Raw genomic sequence first — 23,154 nt, forward strand, 5'->3', positions numbered from 1 at the left:
GGGACTACAACTGCCTGAGGGCCACAAATCCAATGTGTCCTGTTTGTCCATGCCACCGGCCAGGTGTCATTTGTCCCATGAAATGATTGATGAACAGCTATGGGAATGAAGGTTGGAAAGACATCTGGAAGTGGTGACAGATGTTTTGTACGGGAGGTGCAGGAGCTCGGCCACCCCCTGCTATTTCTGATGGAATTCTCAGTAAAGTCAAGGGAAATGGTGACCAAACTGTGGAGGTGGGGAACGCCAGAACCAGCAGTCAAATTTAGGGTGCTTGCAATTAATTTGGGAAAGCTACACCAGGGTGGTCTTTCTTAGTGAAGGCTCCAGGGGCAGTTCTGAAAGATGAAGATCATTAATATCCCTCCCTCCCCTTTACCTCCCAAGGTCTAAGTTGTTCCCTCTTCAGATGTTGAGGTTGTTGATTAATCTACACCTCCATAAAATTGGTGCAGCCCATTCAAAGAGATATAATGTCCCCTTTAATCCAATCATCCCCTACTCAACCTATACATTTAATCTGGAAAGTTTAGGTATTTATAAACAGATGAGGGTATTATAAAACTTATAGGAATCCATTAGTCCCCATTTTGACCCATGTGGTCCACTGTAGAAGGACGTGGTGAGCCGTGTGCTTAGCCAAGTGGTCATTATCCTTTTAGTCTAAGATTATGTCAGTCCAACAAGAGAATCTAGGTGCCTGCATCAGAATTAAGTTTGAACAACTTATCCCCCATTTTGGCTGGTTCACCTAGAGGGTGGACTAAGCAGGCTGGCTTGGGGCTGCCATTAGGGGAAAGAAAAAGAAGCATCATGCCCAGGGATTGTTGGGTCTATATAATCTTCCACACTTTTCATCCTGGTCATTACTTAGAAAGCATCTCAGAAGAGATGATTTTTTTTTTTTAAATTTAAATGAAATCCCAATTTTTCCTTAAAGTGCACATTCTTAGTTCCACAGGGAGAGAGAAAAGTTTGCAATGATGATATCAACTCAGTATCATCTAGCTACTTTTGTTTCTGCAGGAATAAGACACTTCCCAAGAGTTCTGCCGCGCCAGCACGTGAGGATAAGAGTTCTTCAGGTGTGGTCCAGCTCAAGGACATCTGGGCATACCTTGGAAAGGCAGCTGTCTTGCAGAGTCCGACAAAGCATGAAGCATTGAGCAGATAGCCTTGCAGAGGGTTTCATAAGAGCCCACCAGGCCTGCACCATTTCATCCCAGAGCACTGACCCGGTGCTCAGTTATTCTCCCAGCCCCTCTGCACTGCCCCCAGAATCTGCATCTGTTTCTATGAACTTGACATCCAAAGGTGCAACAACGTGGAGTATGGTGGGAGTGTGGTGGGCAGGGCAGCCTTTGAAACCACAACTTTTACCAGTATTGAGAATAGGAAAAGGTGAGGAAAACTCCCCAGAGACAATGAGATGCATCTCCCACCATTTCAACTCCTGGCACCTACCTCAGGCAGTGTTCTCAAAGTCAGAGGATAATAAAGAAGCCAAAAATTAAAATTGCTGTCAATTCCTGTGGCTTTCTGGTATGTGACCAAACGCCTCACTAAGGTGCACAGATATATTTACTTATAAATTTATACAAACAATCTTATTGAGATATAACTCACATACCATACAATTCATCCATTTAAGATGTACAATACAATGGTTTTTAGTATATTCACAGATATAGGCAACCACTACCACAGTCAATTTTTAGAAAATTCCATCACTTCAAAAAGAAACTCTGTACCCTTTAGCTATTTCCTCTGCAACCTCTATATCTTTCCCTCACCCGCTGTATGCCCTTTTCCAGCTTTAAGTAACCACAAACCTATATTCCGTCTCTATAGCTTTACCTATTCTGGACAGTTCATACAAATTGAATCATATAATATGTTGTCTTTTGTAACTGGCCTCTTTAACTAAGCATAATGTCTTCAAAGTCCATCCATGTTGTAGCATTGTCAATACTTCATTCCTTTCTATGGCCAAATAATATTCCTTTGTATGGCTGTATCACATTTTATTTATCCCTTCATCAGTTGATGAACATTTGAGTTGTTTCTGTCTTTCATGATTATGAGTAATCCTGCTATAAACACTCACATACAAGTTTTTGCGTGGATATATCTTTTTATTTTTTCTTGGATATATACTCACACACACACACACACACACACACACACACACACACACACACACATATATATGGAATTGCTGGTCATATGGTAACTCTGAGTTTAACCTTTTGAAAATTTGCCAGATTCTTTTCTAAAGTGGTTGCACTATTTTACATTCCCATCAGCTGTGCCTTAGGGTTACAATTTCTCCACATCTCTAATAACAGTTGGTATCATCTATTTGATTCTTCATAACCCTAATGGGTATGAAGTGGCATCTCATTGTAGTTTTGATTTGCATTCTCCTAATGACTAATGATATTGAGCATCTTTCCAAGTGCTTATCAACCATTTGTATAACTTCCGTGGAGTAAAGTCCATTCAGATTATCCGCCCATTTAAAAAAATCAGGTGTCCTTTTATCATTGAGTTGTAACTCTTCTTTATATATTCTCAATACAAATTCCTGACATGCAGATCCTTGATTTGAAAATATTTTCTTCCATTATGTGGGTTAGCTTTTCCATTTTCTTGATGGTGTCCTTTGAAGCAAAAAAATTTTTAATTTTGATGAAGTCCAATTGATCTATTTTTCTCTCTGTTGCTTGTGCTTTTAGTGTTATATCTAAGAAACCACTACCAAATCCAAGGTCATGAAGATTACGTTTTATTCTAAGAGTTTTATCTACTATAAACTTATATTATCATTTATTTATTGTATTTAGGTCTTTGATCCCATTTTCAGTGAATTTTTGTGTATATTGTGAGGTAAGTTGTCCAACTTTATTCTTTTGCACGTGGCTATCCAGTTGTCCCAGCACTATTTGTTTAAAAGACTATTGGTTCCCCCATTGACATGGCCTTGGCACCCTTGTTGAAAAGCAATTGACCATATATGCAAGGGTTTATGTCTGGATTCTTAATTCTATTCCACTGACCTACATGTCTCTCCTTATGCCAGTACCACACTTTCTTGATTACTGTGCTTTGTGGTAAATATTTAAATTGGGAAATGCGAGTCCTCTTACTCTTTTCTTCTTTGTCAAGATTGTTTTGACTATTGAGGGTCCCTTGCAATTTCATGTAAATTCTAGAATCAGCTTGTCAATTTTAAGAAAGAAATTTGCTAGTGGGAATTGTGTTGATTTTGTAGATTAATTTGGGGAATATCGGCATTTTAACAATATTAAGTTTTCTAATTCATAATCATTGGATGTTTTCCACATTTAAATTCTCTATATTTTTAAAAAATGTTTTGCTGCTTTCAAAATTTTATACTTCTTCTGTTAAATTTATTCCTAAATATTTTATTTTTTTGATGCTCTTGAAGAATTGTTTTCTTAATTTCGTTTTTGAATTGTTCATTGCAATTGGGTAGAAATACATCTATTTTTGCATATTGGTGCTGTATTCTGCAAACTTGCTGAACTCATTTATTAATTATAATAATTTTTAAAGATGATTCTGTAACATTTTCTATATATGAGATTATATCATCTGTGAATAGAGATAATTTTACTTCTTTCTTTCCAATCTGGATGTTTATTTCTTTTTCTTGCATAATTTCCCAGCTAGACCTCCAGGACAATGTTGAATAGAGGGGTGAGAGTGGACATCTTGTTTTTTTTCCTAATCTTTGGAGGGAAAACATCTAGTCTTTCACCATCAAATATGATGTTAGCTATGGGCTTTTTTCATAGATGCACTTTATCAAGTTGAGGAAGTTTCCTTATATTCCTAATTTGTTAAGTGTTTTTAATTTTAAAATTCTATTAGATTTTGTGTAATGCTTTTTGTGCATCTAATGAGATGACCATGTACTTTTTGTTTTTTTATTATATTGATAGGGTATGTTATATTAATTGATTTTCAGATGTTAAACAACCTCACATCCTGGGACAAATTCCACTTGACATAGTGTATAAATCTTTTTGTATGTTGCTGGCTTTGGTTTGCTAGTATTTTGTTGAGGATTTTGTATCTATATTCATTACATATTCATATACATACACAGTTTTCTTGTTTTGTGATGTCTTTCTCAGTTTCAGTATCAGGGTAATACTGGTCTCATATAATGAATGAATTTGGAAGTGTTTCCTCCTCTTTCATTTTTTGGGAAGAGATTGTGAAGAATTGGCATTAATTCTTCTTTAAATGTTTGACAGAATTCAGTGGTAAATTCAACTGGGCCTAGGCTTTTCTTCATGGGTAGATTTTTGATTACTACAGTCATGTGCCACATAATGACGTTTTGGTCAACTGTGGACCACATATACAATGGTCCCATAAGATTGTAATACTGTATTTTTACTGTTCCTTTTCTCTGTTTAGATATGTTTAGACACACAAATACCATCGTGTTACAATTGCCTGTAGTATCCAGTACAGTCACATGCTGTACAAGTTTGTAGCCTAGGAGTAATAGACTGTACCGTACAGCCTGGGTGGGTAGTGCTATGCCATCAAGGTTTGTGTAAGTACACTCTATGATGTTCATACAGTGACAAAATTGCCTAACCATGCATTTCTCAGAACATATCCCCATTGTTGAGTGATGTATGACTGTAATTCAATCTCCTTACTTGTAGGTCTAGTCAGATTGTCTACTTTCTCTTGAGTCAGTTTTGGTAATTTGTGTCTGTCTAGGAATGAAGTTATCTAATTTAGCATAGTATCATTCATAGTATTCCCTTATAATCCTTTTTACTTCTGTAAAGTCCGTAGTGATATCCCTTTCACATCTGATCCTAGTAACATGAGCTTTTTATTTTTTTATTGATCAATTTAGCTGAAGATTTTTTCAATTTTGTTGATCTTTTTAAAGTGCTGCTTTTGATTTCATTGGTTTTCCCTATTATTACTATTTTTCTATTCTCTATTTCATTAATTTCTGCTCTAATATTTATTTTTATCTTTTTCTTCTGTTTGCTTTAGGTTTGGTTTGTTTTTCTTTTTCAGGTGTCTGCAGGTGTAAGTTTAAGTTATTGATTTGAGATCTTTTTTCTTCGTAAGCGTGGTCATTTGCGGCTATAAATTTCCCTCCAAGAACTGTTTTTCTGCATCTCATATGTTTTGGCATGTTGTGTTTTCATTTTCACTCATTTCAAAATATTTTCTGATTTCCCTTTCAATTTCTTCTTTGACCCATGAGTTATTTAGGAGTGTGATGTTTCTTCGTAGTTGTGAGTTTCATGAATTTCTTTTCTGTTATTAACCTCTAATTTAAGTCCATTGTGGTCAGAGAATATACTTTGGAAATTTGTTTTATAGCCTAGCAGATGGTCTTTTCTGGAGAATGTTCCATTTGAGAACCATGTCTATTCTGCTCTTGTTGGGTGAAATGTTCTATAAATGTCTTCTAGGTCTGGTTTATAGTGTTTATACTTCATTAGGTTTATACTGTTATTCAAGTCTTCTATTTCCTTACTGATCTGCTTAGTTGTTCTGTCAATTGTTGAATGTGGGGTATTGAAGTCTCCAACTATTATTGTTGAATTGTCTATTTCTCCCTTTATTTCAGTTTTCGTTTTTTATATTTTGGTTGTTATTTAGATGTATGTATGTTCATAATTGTTATGTCTTCCAGGTGGGTTTACCATTTTATCATTATAAGTTGTCCCCCTTTATCTCTAGTAATGTTTTTGTGTTTTAAATTGTATATTGTTTGAAATTATTAATAGTATAGCCATTTTAGCTTTCTTATAGTTGCTGTTTGCATGGTATGTCTTTTTCCATTCTTTTATTTTTAATTTATCTATGTCTTTGAATCTAAAATATGTCTCCTGTAGGCAACATATAGTTGAACCATGTGTTTTTTTAATTCAGTCTGACAATCTCTGACTTTTGATTGGACTGTTTAATCCATTCACATTTAATGTTATTTTCAATAAGAGTTGGGTTTAAGTTTGACATTTTGCTTTTTATTTTTTATGTGTTTCATATCCTTTTTGTTCCTCTATTTCTCCTTTACTGATTTCTTTAGCATTTCTTTTGCATTTAAATGAATATTTTAATCATTAAAAATGATTTTTTTCACTGTATATTTTTAAATTATTTCTTCAGTGGTTACTCTTACTGTATAGATCTTAACTTATCACAATCAGCTTCATATTTATACTAAATTAATTAAAGTGAGACATAAAAGTGTTACCCATTTTCCTCCTTTTTGTACTATTATTGTTATACTTCTTAAATCCATAAATGTTACAAATTCAAAAAGACATTGTTATAGTTATTAATTTTATAATTTTGTCTTTCAATGAAACTAAGAAAAGCAAGCAAGCATATATTTGTAGTTTATTATGTTAATCTTTGTATTTATCATTTATGGTTCTCTTCATTTGGTATTCTGGATTTGTGTTGCCATCTGGCTTAATTTCCTTAGACCAATACAGCTTTGCTTCTACACATCTCCTTTGTGCTGTTATTGGCAAATATATTGCATTTCTATATGTTAAAGGGCCAGCAGTGCATTACATATATATTGTTTTAAAGACTTATTTTTAAGATAAGTTAAGAGAAGAAAGGAGAATAATATGTATTTATATGATCTTTTATGATTACATAATTGCTTTTGCTGGTGGTCTTTTTCGTGTTTTTTTGTTTTTTGCATGAATTCTAATTACCATCTGGGGTCATATCAGCCTGAAGAATATCTTTTAATATTTCTTTTAAGGGAGATATGTTAGCAACATTTTTTTTTTAGTTTTTATTAGGGAATATTTTTAGTTTTCTTTCAGTTTTGAAGGAAAGCTTTGCTAGATATAGGATTCTTTTTCTTTGAACACTTTGAATATATTATCCTACTGCCTTTTGGGCTCTGTTGCTTCTGCTGATGAGTCAGTTGTTAATCTTATTGGGGTTTCTTTTTAAGTGACATGTTGTTTTTCTCTTACTGCTTTCAAGAGTTTCTCCTTGTCTTTGACTTTCAGTATTTTTACTATGATGAGACTATGAATCTTTTTGCGTTTATCCAGCTTGGAGTCTGTTCAGTTTCCTGGATGTGTAGATTATTGCTTTTCAGTACATCTGGAAAGTTTTCAGTTATTATTTCTTCAAATTTTTCCTGCTAGTTTTTCCTCTCTCCTTGTGATACTCCCATTATGCATATGTAGATGTGTTTAATACTGTATTGCAGGTCTCTGAGTCTCTCTTTATTTTTCCTTATTCTTTTTTCTTTCTATTCTTTGATGTTATATGTCTATCGATCTGTCTTTGAGTTTAATTCTTTCTTTTGCCACTTCAAAGTTATTCTTAAGCTCCTCTTATTGAATTTTTTATTTCAGTTATTACACTTTCAACTCCAGAATTTCCATTTGGTTCCTTTTCTTTTCTTTTCTTTCCTTTCCTTTTCTTTTTTTTTAAATAATTTCTGTCACTTTACTGGTATTCTCTGTTTAATGTGACATTGTCCACTGCTAGCATGCCTTCTTTTACTTCTTTATGATTTCCTTTAGTCTTTTGAGCATATTCATAATGACAACCTTGAAGTCTTTTTGTGTTAAATCTAATATTTAGTTTCTCTCACAGGCAGTTTATGTTGCCTGTTTTTTTTCCTTATGTACAAGTCATACTTTCCTGTTTCTTTGCATATCTTATAATTTTTTTGTTAACAACTGAACACTTTAGATAACATAGCAACTCTGCGTATTGGTGCTCCATCCTTCCCTCTGTCACCCCTTGGCTTATTATTGTTATTTGCTTGTTTATTTTTTAAGTGATCAGCTGGATTATTTTTGTTGAGTCCCTTTCTCCCTGCGGTGCTACCCTTGATTCTGCTCCTCAGTGAGCATAGCCTTGGGTATGCCCATATGGCCACACTGGGCTGACAGTGGTTCTCTCTTTGAGAACCTATTTCCTTGATCACACCCAGCAGTTAAACTGTATTCATTGCTGGATGATTGCTCTGGAGTTCTCAACAATTCCCTGTATATTTTGACTATTGTTGAGTGGCTTTGGTAATAAAGGCATATCAGAATGCAAGTCATCCAGAGAACAATAAACATCACTCATTTTGGATTCAAAGGCCACAAGACTGTAAGTAAGACTGGAAAAGTGACACCATAACCCAGGAAGTGTCAACAGCAGTGAGGTACCACTGATAGCACTGAGAAGGGGTTAAAGGTCTGATGTAGTTCATTTGCCAGGAGCAGATGAGTGCAATGTTGCCTTCCTCACTTTAAAACAAATGGGTTTTAGCAAGAGTCAGAAGTCTTGCATGTGGTGAGAACTCTACATCAAAAACCATGAGGTCCTTTACTTTTTTCTGTCTAAGATGGTGGATGTGTTGCCCTATTCAGTCTGAGGATGGATTCAGCAACCCCAGTGGCAGTCTGGGTGGTACAGACTCAATTAGCAATTTGATTCCAGCTGATTCCATCAGAGAATAGGCCTGGACCATGGCACCTACATAAGTAAACCAGATGATTCTCTTAGCAGCCATGATTTGTTTTCACATTTTATGGAGCAAAATAAGGGTACCTTTAATCTTCCAGTCTACAGTTTTCCAAGGGGCAGACAAAACAATTAAACCATTCTCTCTAGTCCAAGAGCTGGCGAAAATATAACTTAGTTCATTAAGGGAAATAGTGGACAGAACTACAAGAATGGTCTTGGGTTCTGCCCACTGATCAGAGAAAACATGTGCATTTTGGTTTTGCATAGCAGACATTGAGTCTGGACAGCTCAGCAGGTCAACAGATACCGGTGGGCTTCAATTTAGCTCAACTATCTGTGAACCAAGCTGAGACCCAACTTCAGTGTACCTATTGAGCAGCAGCTTTGGTTTCAGCAATGGAATGAGGAATAAGTTTCCCCCAAAGAGACAGCTGCCATGCTTCAGGTGTGACCATGATGCAATGGGTTGCTGTCCATGGTGGCTACAAACTTCTGTGCCTTAACACACAATATAAATGGGTGTCTCTGTAACTGTTGTCTCAAATAAGTCAGCACTCTGTCCCCTCTAGGATGAATTTAGCATTAGTTGTTCCCGTGGAGCAGACCTGAGCCTGGCCGCTAGATTGGTGAGAAAGTTTCCCCTCCTAGAGGAGAGTTAGCAACAACTAGGTCACTGTTCAGCTAGCTGTTTTTTAACTTGCTTCTTGGGACTTGGCCTGAACCCATTAAGTTGGAAAATTAGGGAAAATTCCTCCTCATTAACAGGCAATAAAATGGAGTTAGCCATATAATTTGGTCAACATGTTTACTGGTGTTTCCCTGGATTTCCCTCAAATTTCATCCATCAGCCCATGAAACCCTCATTTTTCATCTTCCTGAAGGCTATGTCTCTTTCTGAAGCCAAACCAATCCTTGTTGCCCAAACTGCTAAGACTATGAAGGATCTTACCCTACTTGCAAGTTACCAACTTATTTTCTGTATTAGTTATGTATTGTTTAATAACTATACTACCCAAAATTTAGCAGCTTAAATAACACACATGTATTATTTGATAGTTTCTATAGGTCAGGAGCTCAGGCATGACTTAGTTGGGTGCTCCACAAGGCTGCAATCAATGTATTAGCGAGGACCAGGTTCTTATCTAAGACTTGAGTAGAAAAGGGCCTGTTTCCAAGTTCACACACTTGCTGGCAGAATTCAATTTCTTGCAGGCTGTGAACTGGGGCCTCAGTTTCTTGCTGGCTCTTGGCTGAAAGCTGCCTTGATTCCTTGCTATATTGGCCTTCCCCACATAGCCACTTATTTCCTCAAGGCCAGGGAGGGAGAACTCCTTGCATGATAGGTGTTACAACATCTATAACACAATCACGTACATGTAATCACATGCATCCTACAACCTTTGCAATATTCCGTTGGACAGAAGCAAGTCACAGGTCCTGTCCAAACTCAAGGGGAGGTGAATCACATAGGATGTGAATAACAAGCAGTGGGAATCACAGGGTCTCTTTAGAGTCTGTTTGCCAGAGTCTGCCACAGTGTCCTGAGTACTGGCAGAAGACATGAGACTCCTGGGTCAGAGTCAAAAGACTTTATTATTCATGGCAACAGCAGTAGCCACAGCATCAGCATTTGTATGAGGTTCCTGAGCCCTAATTCTCAAAGTGTGCTGTGGAGAAGGCCAGAGGAAATCTTGACTAGTAGTGGGGTGTGTTGCAGAGAAGAAACTCTGAGCTTAGAACACCTAAATCTTTTATTAAAGGCAGTAAGCCTGCCTGACCCATGCCCTGAAGAGAGAGATTATCTTTATTGCTTTGGACCGTAAGCAAATCTGCCTTTGTTTTGAAAGGAGACACTGCTATCTCCCAAGAGGCTTTGCTCTGTAAATGCCCTTGAAAAGATAGTCTGAAACAAATGCAGCCAGAGCCTCTGCTTGGAAGATGTGCAGAAGCAGCAGACTGAGGGAGAATCATCTCCCCGCAGGCATATCCTGATTCTGAGGAGACACCTATGTATAACAGGAAAATATAGACATGCACATAAATAACTCTAATGATGGCTGAGTATGGAAAGAAAAATTCAGTGTGGTGTGGACACTCAAAGGAAGGCAAAGTTATTTCCAACTCTAGCAATTAGACAATCCTTCACAGTATTTATGCTGAATTTTAAAGCATGACAACGATTTCAATTGGTGAGGCGGGTGGAGAAGAAAGGCAGGGTATATGGAAGGAGCAGCAAGAACACAAAAAAAGCACTGTCGTAGTTTCACCATGTGGGGCAATTATTAATAGTTGGACTCAACATTGGGGTGAGAAAAGGGCAGTGGTGTGGAGAAAAGTCTGGATATATAGAGTGAGGTTGGCTAATTGAGGGCCTTAAATATTTATTTAGGTGCCATTAAAGTGTCTTGAGTCAAATTGGTGTCATTAAAGTGTTTTGAGTGAATGAGTGTGCAGGAAGTGATTAATTCAGTATTACGTTCTAGGAATTGTAATCTGGAGATAGTGGGATGAATTGGAGGTGAAAAAGACTTGAAGCAATGTTCCTAGTGAAAAAACAATTTTGAATGGTACAAGCCAGAAGGTCATGAACGTCTAATATGTTTCTGTGGCAGTGGGAAGCAAGAGGTGCAGTTGGATGTACATCTCTTTCATGGGTACAACTGGTTGGTCTTGGTAGCTCATTGCTCCTGTACTGCAAGAAACAGTGAGGAGTCAAGAAATAACCTAAGGAACTGAGAGGCTGGAGGAACCAAGGGGAGAAATAGAGAAGTTATGAGAAGGTACAGATACTAGTAGGGGCGAATTTGATAAATTTGGTTTTGGACCAAAACAAAGCCCTTTGTAAATAGACCTATTTGAAGAATAGGGTGATCACTTAATGCACTTAGACTTGATTCAGTTGGTACGATGAAAATTAGGTGCCAAGAAGGGTCTGAAACATTGAGACTCAAATTCAGAACCATCTTACTAAGTCTGGATGGTGACAATTAGGTGCATAGAGATTTTCTTTCATTTGATTGACATCATGCTTAAGGAATAAAACCAATCCATTTAAGTTAGGCTTGGTTAAAACTTGAATCATTTCCATACCTTTAAAGTGTGAAAAATTTGCTTATATATTACATTTCAGCTGGGTAGGCAGAGGCCATTTTTAAAGGCTGAAAAGTTATTATTTAGTGTGTAGGTCTTGATTTTTAAGCTCAGTGACTACATAGGTGAAATATACCCTCGCAAGCTTTTTTCATTTAAGGAGAGTTATTTTGTATGTTTTTTATATAACTCGAACTTGGCTGAAGAGTGTTAGAGGAAAGGAGATAAACCTTCCTATACTGTGCATTGGGTGTAGCCACACACTAGAGATCCTTCCCCTTCGCTAAAAAGTATGAATTCACCAGAAAGCACCAGAATAATTTTGGTTCTCACTGTTATTTTTTAGGTTTTGCTTCAGAGTCAAGTTTCATGATATTTGTTTTCCACTCAAAGAAACCAAATTTATAATTAAGGTAGCTGTCATATGATAACAGTAGGCACCTGGGCACTTGGACTTACCTTACAAGGAAGAGGGAGGGAGCAGGAAGAAAGAGAAAGAGAAACAGCCCTTAGAGTGCATTCCTTCTCCTTCTACATTTTAGAGGTCAATAAGACAACTTTATTAAATAGAAGAATAAAACACTTATTCAGTGTCTGTTATATACTCAGTTCTTTAATCTTCAGAACAACCCCATGTATTCTTGTTCTCATTTCACAGACCGGAGCACTGAGGATCAGGGAGGTTTAATAACCTTCCCCCGGCTGGAAAACTCTGTTTACTCAGGTGAGGTTTGAAAGTTGTGTCTTGTTCTTTCCGCTACACTGTGGGCTCCCTATCTGATATCGAAACAGTCAAGGTCAGCAGACATGATTTGAGGTGACACATGTGGAGGAGAATTTCAAAGAAATAAACACAACTTGGTGCCTTTTTCAGGAAACCTAACCTGTGGTTAAATAGAATTTAAGCCAATCCTGACTTGATCTCTGAGCTTGATGATAAAGTCTCTTTATTACTTACCTGAATTCTTTACCTTGGATTTAAAGGCTTCTTCTATATCATGGGGCATTGTCTATCCGAATGCCCTCTGGTTTTCTCTTAGTTCTGGAAACTGCTGCGCCACTTTTCTTGTTGCAGTGGCAGTTTCTAGACACTTTATTTATCTTCTTAGTATTCTCCTTTTTCTACAGTACGACAAATCTCTTGTTGCTGGTGTCTAGGTTACTTGCAAAACACATCCATACAGCAGAATCAAGAAATAGAAATTACAGGCATATGGGTATAGCACTACTGTCCAGTGTCAAGGACTGTGCACTTAATTTTCTCAAATAAGAATGTAGTAATTCTAATACTTTGCTTTTCTTCCTTTTTATTGCTATCACTGGCTGTTTTCTGCTCCTAGGTTTTATTTGTAGTGGAACATGATATAATGATAACTTTTTCAGAAGCAAAGTTTTTTTCTTCAGAAACTAACACCTTTACAATTTATGTTAAGACTGGTACAGGTCAGTCTTAGGATGAAGTGTATGTTTTTAATTATAAAAATACAATTTAAAGTAGCATTTTTTAAGTGAAAGCATTTTAAACAAAGATATAAGATGATTTTTCTCTCTCCTGCCTTCTAGTCTGTTAATTCATGTTCCTGAGAAAACCTCTTAGTCCTTGGCCTTGGTGTGTCCCTGTTGGTAAGATGCTGAATGAGGACAGGTGCAGTCACTTTTATCGCCAAGTTCAGGATTGAATAAATATAGATCAAACCCACCCTAAAACACATAGAGAACCATTTGTGAAGCTAATTAGGTGGTACATTTTTTTTTCAACCTGTGTTTGTAAAAACACTATGTACTATTAAATATTTTATGAAACCAAAGCAGAAAGGAATCTGTACTGCTGTAGTTAAAGCCTTTTGGACTTATTATTGTTATAATATTTGAGCAATGAAGAGTATTTGGATATAATTTAGGGCTCCTTACCTTTGCCTTTGTTAATGTTTGTAGTCTATCCAGCTGTCTCCACAACTCATAGCTGTCACTGGCTTAACAATTACTATTTAGTGCACCAAAAAACTTGTACGAGAATATTCATAGTAGCTTTATTCATTAATAGCTTCAAACCAGAAACAACTGAAAAGTCCACTAACAGTAGAACAGATACGTAATTTGTGCTATATTCATATCATGGAATGCCACACAGCAAGGAAAAGAACAAGTAGCCACCATGTAAAGTGGTGTATATGGATCACAGAGCGCTGAGTGGAAGAAGCTCAGACACAACAGTGAAAAGTGCACAATTCCATTTCTACAAAGTTTAAAAGTAGCTCCAAACTAATATAGTAGCATAAGTGATAGGTTCTTTTAATTTTTTTGTTTCTTTATTCTTTTATTTTTAATTTTTTAACTGACAAACTAATTGTACAGATTTGTGAGGTACATAGTGATGTTTTGATACATATAATGTGTCCTGATCAGATCAGCATCATTAGCATGGTGGTTGGACAATTTTTACTCTAACTTTTCTCTTATGTGAAAGTACCTCTGTGTACACACTTAGGATAAAACAGTGTTACCAAACTCGAATCTCTGCTAAAATCATAAGTAAAAAAAAACTTTTAGTGAAGTTTTAATTTTTATTTATTATGAACGATGTTAAACATCTTTTCTTGTGATTAAGAGACATTTTTAGTTCCTTTTCTGTGAATCCTCTGTGTGTGTGTACATACACATACATAAACATATATACATGTGCACAATATATGTATTAATATATATGAATATATGTCTTTTTTGCCTAGTTTTTCTATTTCTTTTATTCATATGTAAGAATGCTTTATTTTTATAGCTATTGATTCATGTTTGTGATATTAGTTGCATTTCCCACTTCTTCTCACCTCCAGTTTTGTAATTTGTCTTTTGATTTTGTCACAAAGTTTATTTCTTGACAGAATATTTTTATTTTTATACATTTCAATTAATACTCTATTGCTTTTGAGTTTTATGTCATATTTAGAAAGGCCTTCCCCAGTTCATTATTATAAAACATGGCTCTTAGGTTGATGGTTTTATTTTATGTTGTAAACTTTTGTCCATTTGGAATTTATTTTGGTATAAGTTGGGAGATAGTTACTGAACTCTGTTCTTCCCACATGGCTTTCTTATTGTCCATAAACTATCCAGTGAATTATTTATGTTCTGCTTATAAATTTAGAATGCCAACTTTAGCATGTCTAAATTTTTGTGCATATTTGGATCTACTTCAGAATTTTTTATTCTGCTTCTAGTATTTACTCAGTTTAAATTAGCATAGCTTATGATACAGTTTAATTTCTATTAGACTTGATCACCCCTTTATTACTCTTTATTTTCAGAATTTACTACAAAAATCTAATCCCAGTTTTTCTTTTTATGGAAAGATTTAAATCATATCTTCTACAAAGTTGTTCCACAAATAGTATTTTTTGGAATTTTTATAAGGATTGTGTCAAATTTATTGATTATCTTAGGAAGAACTAATATGTTTTTGATATTGGCTGTTGCTATCCTACAAGAAGCTGCTTTATTTGTTTGCGTACTTCTGTGTCCCTCAATAATATTTAAAAGTTTTGTTCTTATAGGTGTTGCTCATTTTTTTGTAGATGCAAAAGGTCTATTATTCTTGTGTATTGTAATCTTTCATTCCTATAGCAAATACTTTTTTCCCCTTCAGCTATCTTCTAATTGGTTGGTTATTTTTGTACAGAAAGGAGAATGATTTTGTATTGGAGACACCTTCCTAAATTTTTTTGTCATTGTGGTTTTTCAATAGTTTTTAAAAATTTTTTTAGGTAAATATCATCTTTAAATAATAAATGCGGTGGCTAGTACTTCCAGAAAAATATTGAGTAACAGTGATGATGAGGGCGTGCTTGTCTTGTTCCTGTCATTAGTAGTACTTTTTCCAGTGTTTCTACATTAAGCATGATTGATACATGCTTGGACAGTATCTCTTAAGCGATATGTGATGTTTTCATTTCCTTCATTTTCTAGATAGTCTGCAATTTCAGTTTTGATCTTATTCTTGACCCAGGTTGTCTAATAGAGAGTTTTAAATATTCAGATAATTGGTTTTTTCTGTTTGCTTTTTGGTGAGTTTTATTTCTAAGTTCTCTTATACATTATAACATGCTATCTGTTGTTCTTGTTTCGTTTTAGTTTTTTCATTTTGTGTTCCATTTTCTTTGTTTCTTATAATAACTTTAAAGGTTTAATTTGTGTTCTAGTGATTATTTTAATAACTATAACATTATGTAATACACTTAATCTTCTATTCCTTATAAGAGCATCTATCATCAGCTCTCTACTATGAGCCATTGATATTTGTTTAATTTCTTTCTCTCACATATTTCTTCCTATCACCCAATTTTAATTGATTATATTATTTTTCCTAATGATTATATTTATATCTCTAAGCATGCTTATTGCTTTGTTATTTTATATATCAGGTTTAAATTGCCTCATTTGACCCTAGGATATTAAAAAAAATTTAAACAGGAAATAAATATATTACCTCTTACTTTTTCTCCTCCCATCTCAGTTTTTAAAAATCATATAAATTCTACATTGTCAGAATTTAAAATTATAAAAGTCTGTTCTTTAATCCATAATTCTCATATTTGTCCAAGTCTTAGTCACACAGTTCAATAGTTTAAATGCTCCTGTCTAGTCCTTTAGTCATAGTGACTACATTTATCTCTTGGTTGCCTGAAGTTATTTCTCTGATAGTTTCTTAATAAGAGCTACTGGGATCTAAAATCAGTACCTTCCCGTATGTGGAAAGTGTTCATTGTCTTTATATCTGAATGACAGTCTGTCTGGGTATAAATTTTTTCATTACTTCTCTGTCTTGTAGCATTGATCTTTCTGAACTCTGAGGCTGGCATTTTTTTCCTAATAAATGACTTGATCTTTTATCTGAATCTCTAGATTATTCTTTCTTTGTCTTTGAAGTTTAGTAACTTTTCTGAGATGTCTCAAAGAGAATATGTTGATTTTTCGTGCTAATTTTTCCCTTGATGTAGTATGCCTTTTCATTCTATAGATTCAAGTCTTTTATAATTTTGGTACTTTTCTTGAATTATATCTTTATTTTTTTGTTTGTTTCATTATTTTACTCCTTCAAGGACAATCATACAGATATTGTGTTTTCTGTATCTTACTTGCCAACCATTTTCTCTCTAATATCTTAAACCTGTTTAATTCCATCTTATTTTGTTTGCTTTTTCTCATTCCTGTAATCCATGCCCCCATTATGTTTTCAATGTCATTGATTCTCTTTTATGTTATTTCTAATTTAAACTTCATTACTTTTTTTGTCCTGTTCCTTTCCTTAGCTCTTCAAACTTATGTTTCAACTAATTATGTTAGTTATCCATAAATTCTCTGATCTCTTGCACATTACTTGAGCTCTTGTTTGCAGGGACAAGGGATTTATTACATTTTCAAAATTCACAATGATACATTTTCTTGTTTTTATTGGCTTTATGGCAATATTTGGGGGGGTCTGTGTCATTTCACTTGCCATTTTTTCTTTGTTTTTTCATGTTATATATTTATTTGGTATTTTTTGCTAGTTCATCTTTCTGAAGACTTTCATTTTTCTTGGAACACAGCACATTTTCTCTGGACTCGCTATTTTTAGGAGGCTAATCTTATAGAGAAGGTAAAACCATGTTTCAGTCTTGCAGGAATTCTAGTTGTCTTGGTAGATTATTCCTTTGGATCTTTTTATTTACTTCTCCCAGGCCAGCTGAGATTGCTATCAAAGGAATGATCCTAATGCAGATATTCTCTCATTTCCCATGCCGTACGAGTTGCTTATTCCAGCATAATGAACCATCTCAAAACTTAGTGGCTTAAAACAATAGCCTTTTATTAGTTATCATGAGTGGTCATGAGTGGATTGGTCACATTCATAAGTTGGTTAACTTTTAATTTGGCTCATTTATAAGTCTTATGGCTGGCTAGAGTTTGGCTAATTTCAGCTGGGCTGGGCTGGAGTTGGTTTTGCTCTACCTATCTTTCATCCGCCTCCCAGGATGAGCATGCTAGTCTGTTTGTCCTTCTCATAGCAATAGCAGAGGTGCCAGAGGGCAAGGAGAAATACACAGGACTCTTGGGAACTTGTCTTGGAACTGACACATCATCATATTTGCCTTGCCTTATTGGCCAAAGCAAATGACTTGCCTAAGCCAAGATCCAAAGGCTGGAGAAATGGACTATACCTCTTAAGTGAAAAAAGCTGAAAAGTCTCATGAAGAAGAACATGGATACAGGGCTATAGAATTGGGGCCATTAGTGAAATTTGTCACATTTGCCAAACCCAGAATGCATTCAGCAATATAGCTTGTTTGTTTGATCATCTACTCATCCCCATACTCCCTGCTTTTTCATGGCTTTGTGCTTACTGGTCCAAGGGATTTCCCACTGCCAGTCCATGTACTTGTTCCTGTAGTTTCAAACAAACTGAGACAGGTGGACTCTTAAAACAGCCCCACGCATCCCTACCTCCTGATATTTGCATCCGGTATAATCCCCTCTTGAGTGTGGGCTGAACTCAGTGACTTGCCTCTAAGAAAAAACCTGTGACTTTCATCTTGTTCCCTCACTCTCTTTTTCCCTCCTGCTGTTGTTTTTTTTTCTTTTTTGCTTGCTCTGATGAAGCAAACTGCCATGCTGTCAGCGGCTCTAGGAAGAGATCCGAATGGCAAGGAACTGAGAGTGGCCTCCAGCGAATATCCAGCAAGGAACTGAGGCCCTCAGGCTAAAGCTTGGAAGAGGATCGTACCCTAGTCAAGACTTTAGGTGATTGTGGCCCTGGCTGACACCTCAACTGTAGCTTGTGAGAGATCCTGAAGTAGGGGACCTGGCTAAGCCATGACCAGATTCCTGACCTACAGACACTGTGAGACAGTAAAGGATGATGGTTAAACCACTAAGTTTTGGGGTAATACATTACACAGCACTGGATAACTAGTGTGCGCTTCATTGGCTTTACATTTTGGGCTGTGCCACTTGTTTTGGATCACTGTGTGCAACAGCTTTGCTTGAGACCTTAGTCAAGGGTATATTTCTCAGGCTGACTGTCATTGCATTTGGCATCTCTTCCTTACATTACGCTTTGGTGTTTGATGTCTATTTAAATAAATAACTTGGAAATTTATTACAGTTTTATTAAAGAAAGAGTTCAGAGATGGTTTTCTGTTTCTCATTTTACTTACTGAGCTTGGGTTATTTTTTTCTGCCATTGTAAAAATAAAAGTCCAAGGTCTGATTTTGGTCATTGAAGTTCAGAGGGTCCCGTCTTTATACCCTTAATAATATGCGTGTAGTGGAATAAACCTTAGCCCAGTGACTCAATACAAGATTCCTGCCAGCTTTGTGTGTCTAACTTTAACCAAACCTCCTCCCTTCACAGTTCTGGTCTTAGATGCTCAACACGAGAGGCATGGCTAAGAGCAGGGGGTCTGGCATCGGATGGTCTGTATCTTTACTCTAGCTCTGCCTCTTACCACTATGTATTCCCACGAAGTTATCCTTCCTAGATTTTATTTTTCTAATCTCTAAATACTTTGCAATATTGACAACCAATACTGATAGTATTCTGAGGCTAATGAAATGAAATAATTCATGCCAAGTGTTTAATACAGTCAGCCTGGGAAACACACCTTTGCCAGATGGCAAGTCCTCAATAAATGTTAACTACATAAAAACGCATTTATTGAATACCTATTAATTGCCCAGTACTGTGCTAGGTTATGCGGATACTAATGTGAATGTAAGTCGGTTCATTTTCTCAAGGAAATCAGTCTTGTAAATGAAATTATATTTGTACAAATTATTGCTACCAAACTGTGTCGTATACTTTGATTATGTCATCCTGATAAATTCCACCTTGAGGTGTTATACCTGAGCTCCTGCTTAGTTCCTTGACTGGTATCCCAGTTACTCTAAGACTAGAGGCTTTTTTTTTTTTTTTTTTAAATCCATAGGTACTTCCAGGGGAAAAGCCAAATGAAAACTGCCTATCTACCTGATCTCACTTCTGGAATCCTTTCAGGTTATTCTCATATGTCTAGATCTTTTACAAAATTGTGTTGATGAAGCTTTTGGTTGTCAGGAAAACATTTAGATAAATCTGGTGGTTAGTGTGCAAGAAGAAATTGCTGTCATTGTTATCTCTTCTGGCCTCTGATTGGCGGAGCAGGTAGTCCAACTTCTGCAACCCACTCCATTTGGCTATAATTCCACCCCAAAATCTAGATACCAGAGGGTCCCCTGATAACCTGTTTCCTTGCTTCTTCTAGACCCACATATGTTGTGTGTGTGTGTGTGTGTGTCTGTGTCTGTGTTTTGGAGTCGTGTGAATCAATGGCAAGGTTACAGAGTATTAGTCAGAGAAGTGGAGTGGCACCGAAAGGCAAGTGAGAAGGTTGGTGAGATGCAGGCAGAAATACAATCTGGTTACGGTGGAGGGGTAGGTAGCAAAGGGGACCCTGTGGCCTTCTGATTTCAAGACTGTTCTTTTTTAAGCACCAAAAGAGGCAAGAAAAGCTTCATCTTCCTCTGCTGCATGCCTTTTAACAGAAGGATTTGTTCTGTAAAATTTGGATTCAGTCAAAAGGCTGCACTTGAGGACCTAGAAGCCCACATGTGGCCTTAAGGCCTCAGGTTTCCCACCCCTGGTTGCAACTTTTATCAAGAATCAAAGGGAGAGATTGGTGTGAATGCGCAAGTGAGTTGCTTTGGCATAAATAACAAAACTGCCAGGCAAACACCTTCCCTATAGACCTGTCCGATTTACCTGGCAGATACATCTTAGAAAATAAAACTGTTTAGGCTACCACCCTGCCAGAAACTAAAAATAAAAATAATACCTCCTTCTGTTTAAGTCACAAAGTAGAGCTATTCAGACTCAAACAAACAACAAACAGACAATGAAATAAAAGCAAAAAATCTCAAGCATATCCACTTCTGTTCTGCAGACACAGATGGGAGTGTGTCAAGCAGGAAACAGAAGAGAGCTGGTGAGCTTCTAGAGCTCCTGGCCAAAGCTGGCAGATCAGGTGCCTGTGGCTCAGTTTTGCTGGTGTTAATCTGTGATGCCTACGGTGTTGTCAAACGTATTTCATTAGTGTTTTTCCCTTATTAAATATGAAAATCATGTCAAAGGTAAATGTCAAGAGGCTATAAAATTACCCTTCTTATCTTCTGTACATTTATCAGTTGATAAATGGAAAGACACTGCTGCCAAAATAACTGAATGAATAATTTATAAATGACTGATGCATCTTGTATGTTGTTTCAGGCACAAAACAGTAGGACATCAATAATCAAAAGAAGTTGGATTAATTTAGCAGTATTTTGCCATTGATATTTTTATCTAAATGTTGCAGTCTAGACCTCGGTGGTCAGAGAAACCTCCTTTCTGTCACTCAGTCATTACCTACTTGGAGCAGGGGGTACAGTAGGAGGGGACCCGTCTCTTGCTTCAGAGCTCCCCTTCTCCCCTCCTCTTTGATAGTAAGTACCATTCGCTTTGATATAATGAGAGTTGAGCCACACAGTCCCTCTCCCTCTATGGATTTTCCCATAATATTTAAGACAGGAATGTAGGAAAGATTGCTTGATTGAAAATTTTCTCTTGATTCATATCAACCCTGACTTTTAACTTTCCCTATGGGTCATTTTCCCTCCTTAATTTACATAAGGCAGTGTTATCTTTGAATCGTTAGTCTTTTTAGTCAAATTTTCTTAAACGCATTTAAAATTCTTCGACTTTGCAATCTCTGTCACCCTAAAAGGCCCTTTAATGTGCTGGTGGAGAATGGGCAGAGCAGAGCTCAAGCCTATTCATTCTGCTTCCTCGGGTTTAGGTACCCGGCCTGTGGCCAACCAGAAAGGAGGCCTTCGAGGTTGACCTCACTGAGGCGGTAAGCCAGGCTGAAAGCCTTCCGAGGGAAGGTTAAAACAACCAAAAAAAAAAAAAAAAAAAAAAAAACAATCAGAGGAAAAATCGGGATGGGGGAGAAAATGTGCTTATATCTGGAAGTCTCAATCTGGATCTTACTTCACCCAAAAGTTCAGCAGCAAGAGCCGCACAATTAAACATCGTGATGTTTCCTGACATGACTCTTGAAGGGTGGCCGCTTGACTATTTTTTAACAATTCCACCCGGTGGCTTTACCCACCACGCCTAGAGATCAGCTTTGTGTTGGCAGGTGCATTGTCAGAACGGCCTTGCCTGGAGCGCCCGGGCCCCACTGGCTGCCCTGCGGCCGCGCTGCCCCCGCCCGGCCCTCCCCAGGCTCCCGGCCCTCCCCAGGCTCCCGGCCCGCCGGTTACCCGCAGTTCCGGATGGGGATGGGGATGGGGATGGGGGTGGGGGGCACTGCAGGCGCGGGGGGGGGGGGGGGGGAGTGGTGCCCTCCCAGGGCACGGAGCCGATCTGCAGAATTGGCCCAGACCCTGGAACTTCACAGACAGTGCAGCAGAAGGCTCTCGTGTTCGGGCATTTATTACCTGGAGCAAAATGTGCAAAGAGGGGAGATAATGAAGTACTTGACTGATTCAGTGTGATCCAGCTGGCTGAGCCAGAGGGGCTGGCTGCCGAGCCCGAGCAGAGCCGGGAAGCTGAAGAACTCACTGCTAGCCATTTTCCCTGGGCGGCACCTGCGAAGCCAAAACAAAGGCGCCCACAGATCAAAAGCAGAGAGGTATCAATAATAAAGAAGGAGGGGAGACAAGAAGAGAGGGGGAAGGGGGGCTTCCCTACATTTTTAAGAAAGTTATTTTTTTCTCATTTGATTTCCAAATCAATCACTTTCCACTCCACTCCCTGGACCTTGACATTCTAAATCCAGTTAGCTTTTTTGGTGACCTACACCAGTTATTTTTTCTTCTTCTTTTTTTTTTTTTTCTGTTTTGACTTGCATGTTTGCCAATGCATGCTGGCAAAATAAAAAGAAACAGATTCATTTCACACACGCAGAAACATATATAAAGTGCTTCTGGTCGAGACGGAGGTGTGCTCTTGGCCAACAGCTTTGGGACTAGAAGACGACCGTGACAGAGGACGTCTTCCTCCTCGGCTGCGTAGAAGCAGCTGCCTTATGGTGTTCTGGTCCTTCTCTACGTCCTAATGGCCCCACACTCTGCCCTGCCTCTCCCTGCCATCTCGTGCAATAAATAATGGATCTTGCACATTTAAATGCGCTTATACACTTCGAGGACCATCTGCTTACAGATACGATGAATAAAACACTGGGATGACTGACTTGAGCACTGTATGTATTGTAATTATCTTTTATGAATAGACACTGCGTTCATCCGAGTTTCCAGAGCATGAATCGTAACAGTCCTGTGGGGCTCACTATCCTTCATACTCAGCAAAAAAGGGGCTCCCATGACAGCCAGAAAGAAATGTGACAGATGACTGGTGGGAGGAGGAAGTAGGTGAGAGTAAGGAGAAGTTCTACCAAAGGGAGCTAGATTTCTAAAGCCAGTCAAGTGGAGGTGGACTCAAGTGAGCGAGAGCAAAGTGAAAGCTTCTGCTAATTCTTGATCTTCACTGATAAT

The sequence above is a fragment of the Lemur catta genome, chromosome 5 (genome assembly GCF_020740605.2).
Source record: "Lemur catta isolate mLemCat1 chromosome 5, mLemCat1.pri, whole genome shotgun sequence".
Classification (NCBI taxonomy): domain Eukaryota; kingdom Metazoa; phylum Chordata; class Mammalia; order Primates; family Lemuridae; genus Lemur; species Lemur catta.